Genomic DNA, 18,541 nt, shown 5'->3' on the forward strand with positions numbered 1-18,541 from the left:
ATTAAGCCATCATGCTTAATAAATCTTTCCACTTTGCTACAATTTGACAGTCTTGCTCTTGACTTATTAATCATGCCCAAAATCCCTACAGCCTTCGCCCCTGCATAGTTATGAGGTTTTCCTGGCAATAATGCATGTGGAATTGCAATATTCCCAGCATTGTGTACACGTGAGACTCCTGATAGCAAGAGCTTCACCAGTGCTTTTTAATGAGCCACACCTTATTAAGCAAAATATTTTCATGTTCTAAAAATATTATGCAAAATATTCTAAACTGGAACTAGGAAAGAACATGGTTGGGGATTGGAATTCTAAAGAGGAAAATGTTGGTTAACACCTGCACAAAATGAATCAGGTTATGAACAGAAAAATCCATTACTGGCATATTTAGTCATTCAAGATGGCAACACAATTGGGAAAAGGAATATTTTTTACTATAGTATAGGAATAACTTAGGATATAGGACTGGTGTTTCTGAAGAAAGGAAGAAAACAGTAGGACTGATCGAATAACGTTAATAAAATAACTAGGCTAGTCACACTAATTTAGATGCATCAATAAATTCTGCTTACTTACCGATTGCCCCACTTTCTGAGCTGTGTCCCAGGCTACCCGTAAGTTGCAAAAGTTCTACTGGAGCTATGTAAAAGTAAAAACCGCATTGTTAAGCAAACACAAGGGGGAGGATTTTCCTCTGGTCAGGCAGGCGTGGTGGGCGGGCCCAGGAGCGGCCACACAACAGTCTGCTGCCTGCGATCGGGCCCCGACAGCGATCTCACACTGGCTGGCCAATTAATGGCCAGCCAGTGTCAAACGCATGTTAAAACCTCAGCACTGCTGGAGTGGGGGTGGGAGGAGCACGAGCACTGAAGTTTGTACATGCGCAGGGGTGCGCTCAGTGACAGTTCCCTGAAGGCACAGAGCTGCTTCAGTGTGCTGAAGATTTTTAACCTGAAAAATAAAGAATTCAAAACTAAGGAAATCACCCACATGTGACTCTGTCATATGAACAGGGACATGTGGAAAATGAGTTTTTAAATTTTTTATTTTTTTGTCCAAAAACACATCCCGCACATGAATGAGGTTTCGTTAAAAATGCAAAGGCCGCTTGGCCTATTTGCTCACCGGCCAACCGAACAGTTGGATGGGCAGTGAAAAATTCAATTTAATTAATTGACTAGGGATCTTAATAAGCCTCTAATTGTTGGTGGGTGCACTGCTGCCTGTCACGCATGCCTGCTGAGTGAGATATCACAAGAGTGCATGATGATGTTGGGATGCTCGCCCAATGTCATTGCACACTATTTCATTCCTGCTCAGGTTGGGCACACACCCACCAGCAGAACAAAAAATTCTGCTCAAGGTCTGGATTTTCCAATTAGGTTCATTGAATGTACACCCACGAACAGGTGACCCCCAATTGGAAAATTGGTCAGAGATCCATTACAAGAGATCTCCATCCACTCTATTCACCATATGCAATTCTGCAAGCAGGGAAATCATGTGCATGTCTGAAATAGGCAAAAGTTTGATTTCAAAATTAAATAAAAAGAAAGACTTGCATTTCTATAGCACCATTCACGGATGTCTCAAAGCACTTTGAAGCCAATGAAGTGCTTTTGAAGTGTAGTCACTGTTGTAATGTGTGAAATGTGGCAGCCAATTTGCATACAGTATGCTCCCACAAACGGCAATATAATAATAACCAGGTAAACTGCTTTCGTGATGTTGACTAAGGAACTAACTGGAAGCAGGGATGTTGTGCACACCATTTCCTGGTGTGGCCATTAATTGTTATTTATTGATATAGGAACAGCCCATTCAGGATTGCAGGCAGTAAGTATACAGAAGTTTATTTCTTAAACATAATAATGTAAAGGTACTTTAACCATTTCCTGATCTTCACCACTCACTCTCTCATACACACCCATACATCTCTGTCTGGTCTCATTGTATTTCTTTCTGCTGGAACTTGGTTTCTTATCACTCTTTGTGTCAGTCATGCTTTTTGATTCGCAACACCATTAACCCAAATAGTGGAGCTCACTCCACCAACATGATTGAAATAAGACAAAAGGGAAACAAAGCAATGTCAAATAGGTCACACTGCACAAGAAATGTTATGTGCTTACCCACCTGGCGAAGAGGAATGAGCATTCCTCATTTTGATGGATGATTAGTGCAGGTAGAGGCTACGATTCTCAAAGGAGGCTGGGGCAACTTCCCCACTCGTAGTAAGATATTTGGAAGTTTGACCAACTGTTAGAAACTTCTTCAGAAGCAGAAAAACCATGATGTGCATGGCTTTATGTGGTACTTCATGAATGATGGCATTGAAGAGTGATCATCAGCCAATGTAGTCTAATTTGCCAGACATGTAAAGATACCTTCAGCTATCTGCAGGCACTGTTGCATTTACCTGTCAATAATCATAGGCAATTGCTTCAACAGAGTCTTGGTTAAAAGAAAGCAAGGTGCATAAATATACCACTTGTTGCTAGGACATTGCATAAGCCAATACCAGTCAACTATATCCTGGGCCAGGATTTTGCTCCCATTGGGCGGACACGGCTTATGGGCCTGGGAATGGCCGCGAAACCAACCATTGACCGCGATCGGTCACTAACAGCGATTTCACACTTGCAGGCCAATTAGAGCCCATCCAGCATGAAATGTGGCTTGTCACTGGACAGGAAGGGCTAAGCAGGGGGGCGAGGGCCTGTTTGCCACTTGGTTCAATGGCAACCCAGTGGCCAGTATAAAGGAGTCCCGGGGAGCTCCATAAAGGCTACCGGGAAGGACAACTGGCTGCCATTCTGAAAATGCACCTGAGTGCGGCAGCAAACGCCAGGTGGGAGGGCAGGTCGGGTGGGCACCCTCTTTTCGGATGAGGGCTTTGCAGTCCTGCTGGAGGAGGTGGCTGCTAGGAGGGACACCCTTGTCTCCTGAGATGGGAGGAGGAGGCCACCACACCTCACAAAGAGGGCATGGGAGGAGGTGGCAGCCCAGGTGAGCAGCCATGACGTCTTGCAGCGCACATGGGTGCAGTGCCAGAAGCATTTCAATGACCTGCTGCACTGAGAAAGGATGAGTACTGTGTTGACATGGGTCAGTGTGCAGAAGTGCTAAGGTGTGGACGTCCCCCCATGGACCTCAGGGGTGCTAGAGTCTGAGTGCCAGCTGTCAATCATGCCAGAGCTGGCCAAGGGGGTGAGCCCTGGCTGCTTGGACGTGCCTTGTGGCTCAAGGGCCACGACTTGGAAGTGCCCTGAGAGGTGTTCCTCAGCTGAGGTTGGCCAGGCTGCAATGGCGCTGCAGGTAGAGAGTGGACTAATCAATGCTCCTCTGTCCTTTCAGGAGAAGACAAGCCATAATCACCCAAGAGGGCACATACAGGCGGAGACCCGCCCAACCTGCTGATGCTCTCCTGGTTGAAGCAAGATGCCCTGGAGCTGGAGAGCTGGCATGCTCCCCATGCAACTGGTCGTGGAGAGGTGGGGGTGCCAGACGAAGGTAAGAGCGCAGTGCACTGAGGTGACAGTTTCAGATTGTGCACACATTCTAGTGCAGTCTCCTCATTGATGTGAGCCTTGAACCTGGCATCCCATTGGTCATGGGAAGATGATGGCACTATGATGCAGAGCTGCATTGTCTCACCAGGGTGCCTGTAATGCACAGTGACAGTGTTATGAATTTAAGTAACGATGTATCCTTCTTCTCCCTTTTAGGTTCGCCAGCAGGTGTCCGATCTGAAGACCTCAAAGGTCCACCTCTGATGCCAGAGGACCACCGGGCATCACTGTCACCTGCGTCACACCCGCTCTCTGAAGAAGGCACCAGCGCAGATACCAGCACCTTGGTGGGCATTAGATCAGCAGCTAGTATCTCAGTGCACATTGATGAGGGCACTTCACACTCACTTGAGGTACAGGCAAAGGCAGATAGTGCCCAGGGCGTCGGCAGTCAGAGAACTGATGAGGACCAGGACAATGCTCAGTCGAAGGCACATGATGAGATTCTGGAATCGTCCATTAGGCAGCAGATGCTGGATGTCCAGGGAGATGCATGGGAGGATCTGGTGGAGATCCATGAGGGTCTGGATGCCATTGTCTCCATGATGGAGGAATCCATGCGGAGCATGAGGACTGCATTGACCATCATAGGCTTGCACATGGCCTCCTCCATTGAAAGAGTGGTGACTCTCATGGAGAGGCAGCTCCAGGGAAAGAATGAGGGGTTCCTGGTGTTGTGCTCGGACCTGCAAACCCTCACACAGGCAATGACCTCAGTGTCAGTGTCCATGTGGGAGATGGATGAAAAACCCAGTATCCCAGCTAGATGCCTGACCATCAATGGTAAGCAGGGAGGTCCACAGAGACCTCACGTTGGCGCATGAGCTGCTTGTCGTCTCTGCGGGCTCCTCTCAGGGTGCTCCGGATGATGGCAGCAGCTCCTCCACCCCTCTGCCAGTGACATGCTGGCAGGCAGCCTCCAATTTGCCTGCCACACCGTTACCTTACCACTTCCTCTCGCCAGGTGCCATATTTAAATTGCAGCTGCGCACATACTTCTCGTTGCTTGCAGTCCAGGACTGGTCTGGTGAAGACATGGCCCCAAAATCCAAGAAGGGTGCAGCCCCCCTGATTCAGTGATGCATCCCTGGGATGCATTCTGGATGCCACGGAGGCCCGCCATGTTATCCTCTACCCCACTCTGGCCACATGAGGCCCATCAGTCTCACCACTCCAGCTTGGGGTGCGGTGGCAGAGGTGGTCAGTGCCAACACTGTACATGAGGTTGGCCATCCAGTGTAGGAAATGGATGAATGACCTCATCCATGTCACCAGGGCAAGTCAACCATCTCATCAATCTCAACTCAACCACTCACAAGCCCATCACACATTCACTGGCACCTCACTCAGCTCAAGGGACATCACCATCACTCTCTCATACACACCCACACATCTCTGTCTGGCTTCATCTCCTATGGAGATAGCCTCCTCATCCTGTCCATGGCTCCACTCAGCACATACGCATGCCTGTGCCTTACTCACGTTCTATCCATTTGTCTTTATGCAGGACAAGATTACACACAATCAACAGGAAATGTCCCAGACTGGGAGTGGAGTACCAGACATCAAGGCCCTAGAGTTGTTGAAAAAAGAGACATGCTATCGAAGCTTTTCGTCTTGCACCCCTTTCTGAGGTCAAAGAGATTCTGCATTTCTCTTCATTCAATATGAGTGCCCTTCTCCTGAAAGGGGTGCAAGACGAAAAGCTTCGATAGCATGTCTCTTTTTTCAACAACTCTATTTCTTTGTCCAAGTCATCAATAAATGTGGTGAAAAGTTAATGTACCAGAACAAGATCAGAGAGATTGGTCAAGGCACCACAGAGACTAATACTGTGAAGTCTGAGACTTTGAGGATGTATATAATTGGGATAAAGACTTAGGGGGAGGATGATGTAGAGGAAAGGGTTAACATCAGAAGTACCTGATGCTGATGTATCTATGATGTAATGATACGTGACTAAGTAACAGAGATCTGGAGTGAGGAAAGGTTCACTCTTGTGCAGAGTTCATAAGAAGTACACAGAGCTCTAAATAAATAATAATGGTTTTAACAAATTACAATCTTGAGTAGCTTACTTGGGAAAAATAGACAAATCCCAAAGAACCCTATCTAGGCCTTGAACATATAACCAAACAATAACTCTCTATTTAGTCTTTTGGCAGTACAGAACTTGAAAATTGCTGAAAAGAAGGAACACATCCACACATTGCTCCTTTTTTAACTGAAGAAGAGCTTGAGGGACAGCCATTCCCTGGTTCATTCCCCATGGCAATGTCTTGACCAATCAGAGTTGACCTGCCTGGTTTGAATTTGAACAAAAGCTTGGCAGTTAACAGTTCTCTGCTGCATACTCTATGGCAAAACCCCTACCAATCAGAGTCCACTTGCCAACCAATCAGCACTCTCTTCTCATGCAGTATAAATTGTTGTTCCCTTTACTGCTGGTTTATCTTGTGAGCCGTGGTGACGGATGCAAGACAAAAAACTTTGATAGCATGTCTCTTTTTTCAGCAACTCTCTATTTTCTTGTCCAAGTTATTAATAAATGTGGTAAAAAGTTAATATTCCAGAGCAGATCCCCATGGAAGACCATTTGGCACATTGTCAATTTAAGTACCTTTGTCCTCAATCTCTGTCTCTTACCTTTCATGCAATTTCCAACCCAAGCCAAAAGGCTTTCTCCAGTTCCTAGCACTCTTATGTTTGCTAATATTATTTTGTATAAAACCTTATCCAATGACCTTCTGGTAGTTCATATAGACAACACCTATAGACACTATCTTATTCATGATCTCAAAAATTCAGCAAGATTAGCCAGACATCACTTACCACTAACAAAGCCAAGCTGGGCCTCCATGGTCAGCTCATTTTGTTCAGTGTTGTATGTCATTCACTGGTAGCACTCGCGCCTCTGAACCAGAAGATTGTGCTTTCAAGCCCCATTTCAGAGACTTGAGCAATAATCCAGGTGGGCACCTCAGTGCAGTAAATGAGTTCTTCCTTCTTTCTTTTCTCCCAGTCACTGTAATCCTAACAATAGTTTCTAGACAATTGACCGGTCTTTAGTTACCCGGTTTCCCTCTCCTATCCTTCTTAAATCATGGAGTGACATAAGCAATGTGCATAATTCTGGCATTGAGATAGCTTTGAAAGATTATAACTAAAGCTTCTGACATCCCTGTAGAGTTTTGAATGGTTTATTATTTCTCATCTCCATCCAGATCTGAATAGTAAGCCCAGGTTTCTACTGGCTTTCTTTCCAAGGATCTCGGTCGTGGAGCTCTTTCTATTATTATGCCTTCTTTCTGTTGGTCTCATATCCATACTCTCTCCCCGGGCTGCAGCACTGATAAGTCTCATGCCGTATGCCTGAAATTGAAGTTACGAGCTTGTTTGTGTCTCTGTTCCTCCTCATGCTTAACTCCCTCGTGGCCATTCGAGGTAATATTTGGTTCTAATTTCTGTTGCAGAACTGTAAGTTGTGTTCTCAGTCATCTTCCTATTAACTGAAAATGATGAGAACCTATTTTGTAGCCCTGATATTTGTTAACTAAGAAGGAATAAGTTGAGATCTTCATTCTTCTTCATCAAGTCTTTGATGGCTCAAACCAGCTCTCTGGGCTTCTTCATTCACTTGAGGATACTGAGGTGAGCTAATTACATGAATGCATCCATATTCCTTTATAAAGTTGTGGAATAATACATTAGCAAATTATGAACACTATGGTGTCTAGAATGCCTTGTGTTGCATCGATTCTGTTCAGTGAGAGAATGACTGCTTCCGCTGTTGTGCTGTGCAATCTGTTCTCTCCAATCTATATGGTGTAGTAATCAATCACAATAAAATCAATTAAACCCATTCCCACGTCCTTGATGAAAAAATGGAGGGTGGCAGTGATTCTCTTTGCTCTTGGCTGTTCATTGCACACGTAAGGCAATTCAAAATTAGTTCTTCAATAGACCAAGTAATGCCTGGCCACCAGACTGATTGCCGGGCTCTTGCTTGACATTCTGCGACCCCTAAGTGGCTTTGATGAATTTCTTGGAGAATATCAAACCAAAGTGCTGTTGGAATGACTATTTTGTCATTAAAAACCAAGAGATCATCAATTATTTGAGGTGTTTTCTCCATTCAAAGTACTGCCATAGTACTGGGTTGTTGGGAGTATAGTCTGGCCATTCATCCAGATGGTATTCCTTTATCTGGACACATTCATCATCTTCCTGTCATGCTTGTTTTATCTTCTGAAGCTTCTTTGCAATAGCCCATAGGTGTTTGGTAATGACTGATGTATACGCTTCCACTTCCTCAATGAAATTCATATTCTTCATTTTGGTTCTTTCAACTGGTATTCTTGATAGTTTATCTGCTATTGCCTGGTAATTCCTTTGAACGTACTCAGTTACTGACTCATAACTCAATAGTCTCAGTCTGAAGTGTTGAATTCTAGGCAACAACTTTGCAATCTCTTTCATGATCATAATTTTGCAAATTCACATTTCTCATTCACTGTCAAACCTGCATCCTGTAGAACTTTCAAGACTGCTCTCACTCTACAGTCATGATATCCCCTTGTGGAGCATGTATGAGTATGTCATCTATATGGCATACTCAGAGAAGAGTCATATGGACTCGAAACCTTAACTCTGTTTCTCTCTCTGCAGATGCTGCCAGACCTGCTGAGTTTTTCCAGCATTTTCCATTTTTGTTTCAAATTTTCAGCATCCGCAGTATTTTGCTTTTATTTCAATGATTTCTCTATCCTTGCATTTTAATTCTGCCAGGTGTTGTCCTATGTTTCACGTGGACCTTGTAATTGGATGGAAGTTGGATGTAGTGTAATATGCTTAAGCCACTTTATTTCATTAGGTAAAACTCAAACGTCTGTCCCTGTGTCTAATTTAAGCTCTGTCTATCAACTTCAAGTTTAATGCTCCAATATTTATTTTCTGTTTCATGTACTTCTCCTAGGAAAGTTATTTCTTTTTTCTGTGGTTCTTCCATTTCTGGTATGTGGTTTGGCATTAATATTTTTACTCTTTTCTTTGCAGGCTATCTCTGTTTTAGTTCAGCATACAATTGTAAAATGTTCCCACAGTTGTAGCGCTTTGTTCCCACTTGTGCAGATATTTCCCACTACACCAACAGCATTTCAAGATGGCAGTTGACACATTTTTCCCTGTTTTTGCATGCTTCTGTTTTGATGCGCTTTCCCTCTTCCGGCCTACATATTAAATAGCCTCACTCATTCATTTCCAAGGGACCTCACTTTCCCATTGAACAAACACTCTTATTTGCTTTCTGAGCTCAGTTTGTCTCATGATTTGTCTTGATTAGAGCTAGATCATCTCTCATTTGCAAGAGATCTGATAGAACTTCATCCAGAACCCCAACTACTATGCAATCACTAATCAAATCATCCCTCAATATTCTGTTTTCACAACTTTCTGTCAGCCTGAAAAGATTGTTGAAGAACGAATCCATACTTTCACCTGGTCTTTGTTTTCACTTGTTAAATTTTGCCCATTCTACAATTAAATTTTTGCGAAAGCTGAAATGCGAATTAAATGCCTGGAGGCCCTCATCGTAAGAGCTTGAAATCTCATCGACTCCCTGTCTCACCATTATGCCATCAGCAATAGCTCCAACTGCATAATGGACTGACCTGATCCTTCTGTGCATTTTTGTGCAAACCAGAAGCGACTCTATACCTGGAAACCTCTTTTTCCATTTGTTCCAGTGCTGAACTTGTTGCAAGCCTTCAGTGCTTCGGAAAGGGTCTGGGAGTGGCAGTGTAGATTCCATGCTTGTACTAAGTTCTGGACTTGTTGCTGTATCACTGATGTTGCTTGTTGATTTCGATCTGTGCTTACTGCTGTTGCTACTCCAGGTCTGTGTCTCAGCTTGTAACCACTGCACCCAGTGAGTTGGTGAGTCTTCAATCCACTCCTTTCAAGCTTCTTTCAAGCAACTGTAGGCTTGTCAGGTCTGTAATCTTTTCCTGGAGTTTTTCTGGGTCTTTTACTCAGTATCCACTGTCACCTTGTTTTGTCATATGTTCGGGGACTAGATGGGGTTTTTCAGGGTTTGTCTATTTTCCCTAAGCAAGCCACTCAAGTCTGTAGTTTGTTAAAACCATTATTATTTATTTACAGCTCTATGTACTTATTAGGAACTCTGCACAAGATTGGATTTCTCCTCCCTCCAGGTCTCTATTACTTTGTCATGTGTCATTACATCATTGTTACATCAGTATCAGGTGCTTCTGATGTTAATCTTTTCTCTACAGTTATTTTTCTAAATTTGTAGATGATGCTAAATTAGAAGGGAAGCTAAGTATTGTAAATGGGAGCAGGATGTTGCAAAGGGACATAGATAGGTTAAGTGAGTGGCAGATGGTGTTCATTGTGGGCAAATGTATCAACTTTGGTCCTAAGAAAGACAAACTGGAGCATTTTTGAAATGGTTAAAAAAAACAGATGCTGTGCAATGCAATTTATAGGCAAAACTGTTTAAAGATATTTCAACCACAGAGTAACTGCATGTGGCTTTAAAGGAGTCAGCTGGACATTCATTTTCTAAATGTAAAGTAAGTACTTGTTCAGTAAGTGCACTTCAGTGAGTAGATGGAAAAATTTTAACACAGATGTTCTGAGCAGTTTCCAACTTGGAACAGATTTCTAGCAAGGAGGAAACTACATGCTCTCCAAGTTCTGACATCACCTAGCTACAGACGAAATTACTTCAGTTTGTGCTAAATCTAGATTTGAGTACTAGGGATCATTGCTGCATTTTCTCATGTTCACCCTAGTGTCTTCGATGTTTTTGTACACTCAACAAGTTGATTTCACATGATAATTTGTTTCAATTTTCATTCTTCACAGAGAGCTTGGCGTATTGGGGTTCAGCTTGGCAGCAGCACAAAGTGGAATATAGTGAAAAGAAAATCAAGTAGAATGCAAAATGACTTGCTGATTCATGATTGGCCTACATGTTCTACTGTCCAAAATCAATTTATGCTCCCTTATTCCAATATTCCCCCAACCCAAAGATTCACCCATGTCATGATCAGTATAAGCCAACTGGATTGTAAAGCCAAGCTGAAAGATGAGATTGTTATTTCCTAACCATCAAAAGGGTGGTAGAAGTCTCTTCCGCAAATCTTAATTTTAAATCCGAGATTGATAGGTTTTTGTTTGCCAAAGGTATTAAGGGATCTTAGGCAAAGATGGGTGTATAGAGTTAGGTCACAGATCAGCCATGATCTCATGTTCCTAAACAATGTTTTTTGAACTGCGCCACTGTGACTGTTAGTATAGCCACTTCTTAAAATGGCCACATTGTTCTGATTTATTGCAATGACTATATACCACGCTGATCTCTCATTGCAGCTTACACATTTGCTTTCACATCTTGCTTCAGAGGCTTTCTTCCCCCAGTTCATACAGCTGATTCCTTCTGGTTTATATCTCTGCCAGCAGAATGTCACTGTCAGATTATCTGACATTAAAGGCTTTTTTTTTAGCTTCTCTGCCACTGCTGCTGTTCCAGGAATGGTCCTTTCCCTGTTGCTGGCATAGCCACTTTAAACAGTGGCTGTAGCTCTGTTCCACTGTGGACTCTTCTCTGCTGTGGAACATTGATACCTCCATTGTTGTCCTCAACATTTTATGGCCCTGAACATTTGCCAAGAACATATTAAGTTGTCCTCTGTTACTGTCAAAACATTGGAAAACTGAAAACTCTAAGAAATGGGATAAATATAGTGGTCAATCTTTGCTGAATATTCACATTATTTTATCTGAATCATAAAAGCAGAGAGAAATAACAAATCATCTCTCAGGAACCTAGACTGAGCATTCTATTTTAATTAGTTACTTGCCATGTATTAAGATTTTCTCGAATTTTTTGTGAGAGTGCCTATTACTAATGTGTATCCGCATATTTAGCTCCAGTATCCTACAGTTCAGTCTGACTACTTATCGCATTTGAAGGCACATTCAGGGCATTGTGCCTTCAAGTATTCTTGTTAAGATTACTCACTGTAACATTTTGGAATTTTTAATTATTTAGCCTGGAGGAATTTTGTTTTAATTTATGCTTTGTTAACTTCAAGAATATACTAGCTATTTAGAATGTTGAATAATTTGGTTCCTGGGATGAGAAACCAGACAGGCCAGTCAGTATAAACAACAGGCTATTTGCTTTTGCATGTTATATTAGTTTTAGACATGTTATTATTGGCTTTAAATTATAGAGTAGTGACTATGATTAATGACTATGATAATGATTTTGATAATATTATAGAATTTTTTTCTTTCTTTATGCCTGGCAAGCTGAATAGACATACTGAAGCAAGAGCCCTTCTCGATCAATTACTTTCATTCAAGGTGGGAACTTTGACTGGTAGTGTCCTTGGCCCAATCATCTTCAGCTGCTTCATCAATGACCTTCCCTCTATCATAAGGTCAGAAGTGAGGATGCTCGCTGATTACTGTACAGTGTTCAGTTCCATTTGCAACCCCTCAGATGCTGAAGTAGTCTGTGCCCACATGCACCAAGACCTGGATAACATTCAAGCTTGGATTGATAAGTGACAAATATAGCAGTTGCACCACACAAATGCCAAACAATGACTATCTCTAACAAAGCAGAGTTTAAGTACTTTCCCTTGAGATTCAACAGCATTACCATCGCTGAATCCCCCACCATCAACATTCTGGGTGTTACCATTGAACAGAAACTTACCTGGACCAGCCATGCAAATGCTGTGCTTAAAAGAGAATGTTGCAGGCTGGGAATTCTGCGGTGAGTAACTCACCTCCTGACTCCCTAAAGCCTGTCTGCCATCTATGAGGCACAAGTCAAGAATGTGATGCAATACTCTCCACTTGAGTGTTGTTGGAGCTGCACTCACCTAAGTAAGAAGCTTGAAACCATCCAGGTAAAAGCAACCTGCTTGACAAGCACCTCATCCACCACCTTAAACATTCACTTCCTTCATCAACAGTGCACAGTGGCAGCAATGTGCACCATCTGTAAGGTGCAGTGCAGCAATTCACCAAGGCTTCTTTGACAGCACCTTCCAAACCCATGACCTCTGTCACCTAGAAGGATAAGGCAGAAAGCACATGGGAAAACCACCACCTGCAAGGTCCGTCCAAGTCACACACCATCCTGATTCGAAAATACATCACTGCTCCTTCACTGTCATTGGGTCAAAACCTTGAAGCTCAATGGGGGTACCTACACCAGACAGGCTGCAATAGTTCAAGAAGGTAGTTCACAACCACCTTCTTAAGAGCAAATAGGGACAGGCAATAAATTCTGGCTTTGCCAGCAACGCTCATATTCTATGAATGAATAAAAAAAGGTTTGAGGGTAAATTAGTTATGCTTAGTGTCGCGGAAATCGGAGTGAACACTCAGACCCTGGAGGTTTGTCTTGGAAGCCTTTTATTAAAATCGTGATATCATGGAGAGCACAGCAGCTTACAGTGGAGCTAGCTGACACTCTGCCTAACACTTATTTACACACGTAGATATAGCAAAAGATTCGTGACAGAAACTTGGGCAATTACAATAGTTTCAAATGGCTTCAAAGGATAGCAACCAGTGTTAACGATTTAATGATTAGACAGGACAATGTCAATGGTTTAGCAAGTAGACAGGACAATGTCAATGGTTTAGCAAGTAGACAGGACACTGTCGATGGTTCAGCAATTAGATAGTGTTAATAGTTACATATCCTAGGCAATGCACACACAATAGTTTTTTCTCTCTTAGATTTTGCCACTGTATCTGACATCCGGAGCCCCTTAGTCTGGGAAGGTAGCATTGGCCCTTTGATTTGCTAATTTATGTGCTGGCTGCATGACTGTTTGGGGACTTTCTACAGTAATTTCATTATACATGGATTTTAAGTTTATTTATCTCATAAGTATAGATGTATTTTATTCTTCCACACTTAGACAGAACCTTCCAATCCCACAACCGCTAGCATCAAAAGGGCAGGAGCAGCAGACACATGGGAACACCACCACCTGTAAGTTCTCCTCCAAGCCAGTCACCATCCTGACTTGGAAAAAATCACCATTTCTTCACTGTCACTGGTTCAAAATCCTGGAACTGCCTCCCTCACAGCATTGTGGGTGTACCTACACCACAGAGACTGCAGCGGTTCAAAGCAGCTCTTCACTCCTTCTCAAGGGCAATTAAGGATGGGCAATAAATTCTGGCCTAGCTAGCAACACCCACATCCCATAAATGAATTTTTAAAAAAGTGACTATCTTGAATTATCCAAGAAATGAGTCATTAATTAACAAAAACTTTTTTTTCCCTTTCAGGTGTAAAGGATCACAAGCTTCAACAACTCATGAATACTAGTACTCTTTTGGGTCTTTTTTCCTCTTCACTTCCCGCTGATCCAAGCCCTTCTTTTAATCTTACCCCTTGCCCAGATTCATGATACCCTCTGACCTTCCTCTCCCTGGCCCTGGACGTTCTGTCCTTTGCAAAGATCTCAACTTCATCCCCTTAACGTCCCCACCTCAATATATTTCAAAACAAAAACAAAAATACCTGGAAAAACTCAGCAGGTCTGGCAGCATCTATGGAGAGGAGCACAGTTAACGTTTCGAGTCCACACGACTCTTGACAGATGCTGCCAGACCTGTTGAGTTTTTCCATGTATTTTTGTTTTTGTTTTGGATTTCCAGCATCCGCAGTTTTTTGCTTTTATCAATATATTTCAAGCTTGGCACGACGCTGAGCTCTTCTTCCATCGCCTTCACCCTTGCAACCACTTTAGCAGGAGTCTTCCCCTTGCACGGTAGACCCTTTTAAACATCCAGTATTCTTCCACGGCCTGACCCCTCCCTCTGGCCTCTTACCCTCTCTAGATCTTTTCATTGAGAGCTGCCGATGTGACATCGACTGTTTCAATTTTTCTGTTCCCGGCATTCTAACCTGTCACACTCTGAACTCGCTGTATTCCTGACCCCTAGGTCCAACCCTAACATTAACATAAAACCTGATGACAAGGGTGGTGTTATTGTTTTCTGGTGAATCAGACTCTACCTTGCAGAGGCTGAATGGAAACTCTCTGCCACTTCCTCCTACCTCCCCTGGAGCATGACCCCACCACCAACCACCAAGTCATCGACCCCAGGACAGTCACTGACATCATCTCTGCTGGAAACCTTCCCTCTAAGGCCTCAAGCATCATAGTCCCCCAATCCTAAACCCCTACCTCTTTCCCAAGATCCACAAACAAGACTGTCCTGGTAGATCTTTCTTATCAGCCTGTTCCTGTCTCACTGAACCGATTTCTTCCAATCTCAACTCTATTTTTTCTGCCTTTGTCCAATCTCTTCCCACCTACATCTGTGAATCTTCTGATGTCCTCTGTCACTTTACAAATTACCAACTTTTCTTGATCCTAACCATCTCCTCTTCACCATGAACTCTCTACACCTCCATCTCCCACCAGTACAGTTGGAGCGCTCTCCACTTCTTCCTTGAATGGATGCCCAACCAGTTTCCATCTATCACAACCCTCCATTTAACTTGTTCTCACATTGAACTACTTTTCCTTTAACTCCACTCTCTTGCTCAAAATAAAAGGTGTTGTTATGGGTCCTAGATTTGCCTACCTTTGGTGGGGTATGTGGAACATTCCTTTTTCGAGTTCTATTCAGACCCTCTCCTTCAACTCTTTTTCTGGTACATTGATAATTGTGTCAGTGCCATTTCCTGCTCTCACCCTGCTCTGGAAAGTTTAATCAACTTTGATTCCAATTTCCATCCTTCTTTCACTTTCACACAGTCCATCACCAATTTCCACCCTTCTCTCACCTTCACACAGTCCATCTCTGACTCTTCCTCTCCCTTCCTCGACTTCTCTGTCCCAAATTCTGGGGATAGGCTATCAATGAATATTCACTTAAACCCACTTACTCCCAACTAAGTAATGTGCTAAGTAATCTGGGATTACCTAATCATCCTGATAAAATGTCATTGACCTGAAATGTTAACTTTTTCTCTCTCCACAAATATTGTCTGACCAGCTGAGTATATTTGTCACCTTTTGTCTTTATTACTGATAAGGGACTTGTCGATACCAACCTCATATATATTGTAAGGTTATTTTTGGGAAAGGGAACATATAAAAAAAATCTTTTGAGATGTAGACAGAGGTTTCAGCAAAGACTATCCGGCTATCAGAAGAACACCTAACTACCTGAAGATCGCTTAGCTGTCGGAGAATTTGGAGTGACCACATCACCAACTTGATTGCGACTTTTGCCCAGAGATCAAATGGAGTAACATTGTGTTAGTATCTAATATTGATGTAGGATCTGAGTGTTGTTTTGATCTTGTTCTATTGTTATATTTTCTAATTTTTAAATATTTTTTATGTTTGGTTTGAGTATTAATAAAAGAGATATTGATTACCATTTGGTGTCATGTTCAAATCTGTTGCAGTACCAGTGAGAAATAAATTACTCCTGCTGTAGTCAGTCTGCTGTGGTGTTCTTGCTTGAGTTTAAATCATAGAATTAATAGTTTTTAGCCAGATGCGTTGTCTGTCAGAATGTTATTTGTCCATTGTTTGGAGAGATCAGGACTGTATGAGGATATCTAGTATCATTTCTACTGCACACCTTTATCACTCTGATGCTTGCACTCCCAGACTGCTTAGCACATAAGGTCACATTCCAATTTACAGGGAGTGAGAGCTTCCCTGTAAGGAGTAGATTTTTTGAATAGTAATAGGGACAAAGTGCCAAGCTGCAACATGAAATAAATTATATTGACCCAGAAAATATTGGATAGAGTGCATATTTATTCTGGCTTGTATATTGATAGTTCTTCTGCAAACATTTCAGGAAGAGTTTGTATATCTCCACCTTACTTAGAAATCTAACTCAAACAAACTCACAATTAGATTATTTTTGGGCCCTGTGCCTGGGTGCCAGGCAGATGAAACACACTCAAACACACGGCAATGACCAGGAGACACATGGGTAATGAAAGTTCGATCTGAATAGTCCAAATACAGCTACACCACCAGATCTACCCTGCATCCAGCCTCTCCACCAACCAGTTCCTAGAATTGGGGAGGAAATTTTACTGTTGATATGAACAGTGGCTGCCTTGGTTCATGCCCACTGGCTGCTATCAAATACTTCAGATAACACTGTCTTGACACAGTCCCTTACAAAGCCACTTGTACTCACAAGAAATACCACTTAGGAGGGAACCCACCACAGTTATTCAAAAGTCATACCAGATGATGTAACCATCCCAGTGGCACAATTTTAACTAAAAATAAAAATCGGGAGGCCCATGTGCTAGTAGATTCCACCAAAGGAATAGGATCATAGAATAATACTGCACAGAAAGAGGGCATTTGACCCATTATGCCTGTACCAGACATCAGTACAGGAGTTGATACAGAATGGGCCAGGGTCAACAATCAAATGCCAATTTGGCTGCATTATCCAGAATAAAAGGAACAAAATTGTTTTACAAGTTTAGTAGCCACAGAATAACAACCTTGCTAGAATCCAAGTGTCATGAAGCTACTATTATATATTATTGGAAAATATTTTTCATTTAGAGGTTTAGTCTATGGATGTGTCTTAATTGGATTAAAGCCAGCTAGCTGGGGTGCTTTGATAAGTACTAATTTTGAAATGTAAACAGAGAGGTAGAGTGCATTTGCATTTTTTGAATAGAGCATTCAAGTGGGGTGAAAACTGATGTTTAACTAGCAAACAATATGTTTATATTACAAATAAAATTGATACTATGAAAGGGGTTTCATTGTTAAAAGGTGGAGTTCGAAGAGACTGGTGATACAACAAGACTTGACATTCACTGGGGGTGGTAGGTATAACTTTAGCAGTTTTCAGGTGTGCAGAGCAGTGGCAACATAAGATCAAAAGGCAGCTGCAAGCACCCAATTGTCTCCACAGGAACCAAAGTGAAAAGAGCCTAATTTTGAATTGGTACGGTGAAAATGCTTTGCCTGATGTTTGGTTAAGCCTATGGGCTGCTGTTGCCTTAATGGACATTAGTTTGGGCATTTGTTAAAAGTGATGATAGTAGTAATTTTAAGCCATGTGTATATATATTTTAAACTGTGTAAATTAATAAAATGTTTCATTTAGTTTAATGGAAAGCCTTGAGAACTGGTGATCTGATTCCCGACAGCCCCCGCTGAGCCTGCTCGATGAGGGAAAAATCATCTCCTTAATCAGCTATCTCTGCTGCTTTCCTTACCATTTCAATCCTCTTTTCCTCCACATGAGTTCTCACTACTGAAGGAATTGAATATTTAAACTCTTCCAAAAGAATTACCTCTCCAAGAGCTGCATATGTCATTTCTAATGCACGTATCCACCATTCAAAATTACTTTGTTTTACTCTTTCAAACTCAATATAAGTTTACCCAGGCTGTTTTCTCATACCCCTAAACTTTTGCCTGTTTGCCTCAGGAACCAACTCATATGCACTTAAAATAGCCTTTTTTTACCATAATCATAGTTCACCGACGTTTCTTCTGACAATGAAGCATAAACCCCATGTGTTGTATCCACAACCTCGGTTGTAACAACAATGTCCAGTTTTCCTGTGACCATTTCATCTGTTTAGCTATCTTCTCAAATGAAATAAAGAATGCTTCCACATCTCTGTCCTATAACTTTGGAAGAACTTGTACAAATCCAAACATTTCCCCGCTGGGTTCTGATCTGGCAATAAGTCCTTCCTCACCTCCTGGTGTCTCTTTTTTAACTGCCAGCATTTTAAGCTGGAATTCTCTGTCTCTCTTTTTCTCTTTCCTCCCTTTCTGCCTGTTCCCTTTTAAATGCCTTTTCTCTTTCCTTTTCCTGTTGTCTCTAGCTCAAGTTTTTTTCATTTGCCCATGAAATTGAGCCCATTCCAATGAACCACCCCT

The sequence above is a fragment of the Carcharodon carcharias genome, chromosome 7, assembly GCF_017639515.1.
Source record: "Carcharodon carcharias isolate sCarCar2 chromosome 7, sCarCar2.pri, whole genome shotgun sequence".
NCBI classification, from domain to species: Eukaryota; Metazoa; Chordata; class Chondrichthyes; order Lamniformes; family Lamnidae; genus Carcharodon; species Carcharodon carcharias.